At 45.3% G+C, this 4,147-nt stretch overlaps 1 pseudogene; it reads left to right on the top strand.

The window, feature by feature from the left end:
- Positions 1-237: 237 nt before the first annotated feature.
- Positions 238-472, top strand: LOC139250098 (U2 spliceosomal RNA; annotated as a pseudogene).
- Positions 473-4,147: the final 3,675 nt, after the last annotated feature.

Genomic DNA, 4,147 nt, shown 5'->3' with positions numbered 1-4,147 from the left:
CCCAGACGCCCAAAATTAGACAAGCAAGTAGATTGTTGCCTCACTATTTCCTTAACACACATACGGTTAAACGATATTCACCCACCCTCATCTGGCACCCTCAAAGCCTCCCTGATAAAATGCAACATCCCCACCGACACCTAGGAGTCCCTGGCCAAAGACCAGCCTAAGTGGAGGAAGTGCATCTGGGAGGGCGCTGAGCGCTTCGAATCTCATTGCCGAGAGCATAAAGAAATCAAGCGTTCTCGGCCTTTTGGCTAAGATCATGCGTAACTGACCTGACAGGGGAGTAGCCACCATAACCCCAAGGTGGTTCTCCCTGGATTAGGTATATGCTTGCTTTTTTGGAAATAGGAGGTGGGTGGGGTGGCTTGACCCATCCACCTCCACGGAGGTGTGTGGGGGGCCTGACCCATCCACCTCCATGGCACGAACCTGGTATTGCAGTACTTCCAGGAACGGTGCAGTGGCTCTAGGCCTTTTGGCTAAGAGCATTGGCGCAGAGTGATCCTTGATGTGTGCAAGGTGACCTCTGGCGTTTGTGATTTGACAAAGAATTGGAACGATTGGCTACGAATTTAAAAAAAAAAAGAAACCAAGCGCAGGCAGCGGAAAGAGCGTGCGGCAAACCAGTCCCACCCACCCCTTCCCTCAACGACTATCTGGCCCACCCGTGGCAAGGGACTGTGGCTCTCGTATTGGACTGTTCAGCCACCTAAGGACTCGTTCTAAGAGTGGAAGTAAAACTTCCTCGATTCCAAGGGACTGCCTATGATAATGACAATCTAAGTTCCTAGCCCAAGAGCTCTGGCACTTAAATGTCCAATTGAAAAGACACAATTAGAAATCAATAGAGATTTCTATATAGTAATTCCTTCTTAGAAGGCTTTGAATAAGGTTGCAAATATTGGTCACAAACAATGTTGCCCCCTAATTTTCTGTGGGTGCGAGGCCACTTTAAGGGGCTGTGTGGCCCATTCACAGTTTCAAGCATGTGTGAAATTTAACATTGAAAAAACTCGGTCCGTGCTGCACGGGACCAGCCGGGGAACTCGAGCAGAGCACCGGGCTGAACGATTGCAGGCAAAAATCCGCAAAGAAAACGGCAACAACAAAGGGAGTGTTTTTTATTACTTACCTCGGCCACCTTGCCTTTAACCCTCGGCCCGATAGCGGCCAGTCTCCCGATCCGTGCCTCCTGCAGCTGACGGTCTTTTCGCCCGGCACTGTTGCAGGAGGCGAAAGTGAATTCCAGGTCCTGGGTGCTAACGGGGTGATGCGCATGGCGATGATGTCATGATCTCTGGACACAGGAGATCGGGGCGTAACGCCATAGCGCCATCGCTAAACTCCAGGCAATATGGCAGGAGTCGATGTCAGCGCGCGCCCGGTCGCAAAGGAATTTGCGCCCCCCCTGAAGGTGCAAATGCACCCAATTTCTCCCCCTTTCTTTTCTTTTTCTCAATACCCCGTATTCAATTGGCCTTTGTTCACATTCAGATCAGTTGATTGAACAGTAGGTACTTCCTGCCTTGATCAGCTCCACCAATGCTGTACCACGTTATACCAGCCATCGCTTATAGCAGGCAAATGGCGTTCACACACCCTAAGCATGGGGACTGTGTCAATAGATCCAACTTTAGTAGCTCGAAGATTAAATATACTTTTTTGCACCTTTTATGTTCAGGTGTCCGCCAGGATTTTACTGTCCACAACAGTCCTCTTACCCACTGCCTTGCCCGTTGGGTACATTCAGCCCTGTTGCTGGCAACAGAGATATCACCGATTGTCGGCCCTGCACCGGTGGAGAATACTGCTCAGAGTTCAATATGTCAAAAACTTCTGGTAGGATTATAAAGAAGAAAATCTCATTTTGCCTGTTGTGCTAGAAATTATTATCCTTGTTTTCAAATCCCTCGCCCCTCCCCATCTCTATAACCTTCTCCAGCCCCACAACCCCCCGGGATCTCTGCGTTACTCTAATTCTGACCTCTTCATCGCTCCACCATTGGCGACCATGCCTTCAGCTGCCTGGGCCCTAAGCTCTGGAATTCACTCCCTAAACCTCTCCACCTCTCTACCTCCCTTTCCTTCTTTAAGACGCACCTTAAAACACACTTCTTTGACCAAGCTCATTTCTCTTTATGTGGCTCCGTGTTAAATTTTGTTTGATAATGTTCCTGTGAAGTGACTTGGTATTTTTTTTACTATGTTAAAGGTGCTATATAATTACAAATTGTTGTTTTGGTCTGACTGAATCAAAATTCAGTATTAGATTTGCATAGTGGTTATGTTACTGGTCTAGCAATCTAGAGGTCTAAACTATACTCCGGAGATGAGAGTTCGAATCTCACCACGGCCATTGGGGAATTTAAATTCACTTAATTAAATAAATCTGGAATCAGTAATGGTGACCATGAAACTACCAGATTGTTGTAAACACCCAACTGGTTCACTAATGCGTGGCTCAAAGAGTGTGTGGGAGGGGTTTTGCTTCATGGGGCATTGGCACAGTACTGGGGAAAGAGGGAGCTGTTCCGTTGGGACGGGCTCCACTTGAAGTGGGCTGGAACCAGTGTCCTGGTGAATTGAATAACTAGGGTAGTAGACAGGGCTTTAAAGTCATGAAGTGGTGGCGGGACAGGAGGGGAGGATTCAGGAAAGAGTAAATTTAAAAGCAGCAAGAGAAATAACAAGGCTCGAGAGCAGAGCACAGTTTTGGGTAAAAAATAAGCAGACTGGGTCAGGAAGGGTCAGAGGGAGTAACAAAGGTCATAGGGCATCAGTGACTAAGGTCACATCAGGGAAAATTGTGACAGAGACTGTCGGTCCCACGTTGGTCTCATCCGCCACCTTAGAACTAATGTTAGTGTGGGAGCAAGTCATCCTCGACTCCGGGGAATGGCCTAAGAAGAAGATGACTGAATTGTCAGCCTAGAATTTTGTGCTCAAGTCCCGGAAGTGAGACTTGAACCCACAACCTTCAAGGGGAAATTAATAGATTTGATCTAATGGCCATTAGGGAGATGTGGTTGCAAAGTGACCAAGGTTGGGAACTAAATGTTCCAGGATATTTAACTTTTAGAAGATATAGGCAAAGTGGAAAAGGAGGAGGTGTAGCCCTGATAATAAAGGATGGCATAAAGACAGTGGAGAGAAAGGATCTTGGCTCCAAAAATCAAGAAGTAGAATCAGTTTGGGTGGAGCTAAGAAACAGCAAGGGGCAGAAAACATTGGTGGGAGTTGGTGATAGGCCCTCAACCAATAGTGGTAATGTAGGGCAGAGTATAAATCAGAAAATTAGAGGTGCATGTAACAAGAGTAATACAGTAATCATGGGGGACTTTAATCGACATATAGACTGGGCAAACCAAATTTGCAGTAATAGTGTGGAGGACGAATTCATGGAATGTATACAAGATGGTTTTCTAGATCAATATGTTGAGGAACCAAGTAGAGAATAGGCTATTTAAGATCTAATATTGTGCAATGAGAAAGGGTTAAATAATAACCTTGTAGTAAAGGGGCCCTTAGGGAAGAGTGACCATAATATGTCAGAATTTTACATTACGTTTGAAAGGGATTTAGTTAAATCCGAAACTAGCGTCTTGAATCTAAACAGAGGAAACAATGTCGGTATGAAGGGTGAGTTGGCTAAGGTAGATTGGGAAACTGATGGTAGATGTGCAATGGCTAGCATTTAAAGAATTAATACATAATTTAAAACAATCATACATTCCTTCAAGGCACAAAAACCCCACAGGAAAAGTGGTCCAACCGTGATTAACAAGAGAAGTTAAAGATAGTATTCGATCAATGGGAGAGGCTTATAATGTGACCAAAAAAAGCAGTAGGCCTGAGGATTGGAAGGATTTTTCTTATCCCCCATTATAATTTCTCCTGTCTCAGCCTGTAGGGAACCCACATTTACTTTTGCTAATTGTTTCCATTTTATGTCCCTCGCTAGTTTACTCTCATAGTCTATTTTCCCTTTCTTTATCAATTTCTTGGTCCTCCTTTGCTGAATTCCCTTAATATCCAAAAATCTATCAATCTCTGTCTTGAATATACAGGTGCAGCATTGAGAATTCAAATGTTCTGGAATCCAGAATGTTGTGGAATCCGGAATGTTCTGGAATCTGGACTC

This window comes from Pristiophorus japonicus, unplaced genomic scaffold (genome assembly GCF_044704955.1).
Source record: "Pristiophorus japonicus isolate sPriJap1 unplaced genomic scaffold, sPriJap1.hap1 HAP1_SCAFFOLD_348, whole genome shotgun sequence".
Classification (NCBI taxonomy): domain Eukaryota; kingdom Metazoa; phylum Chordata; class Chondrichthyes; family Pristiophoridae; genus Pristiophorus; species Pristiophorus japonicus.
This window is presented reverse-complemented; position numbering and strand designations above follow the sequence as displayed.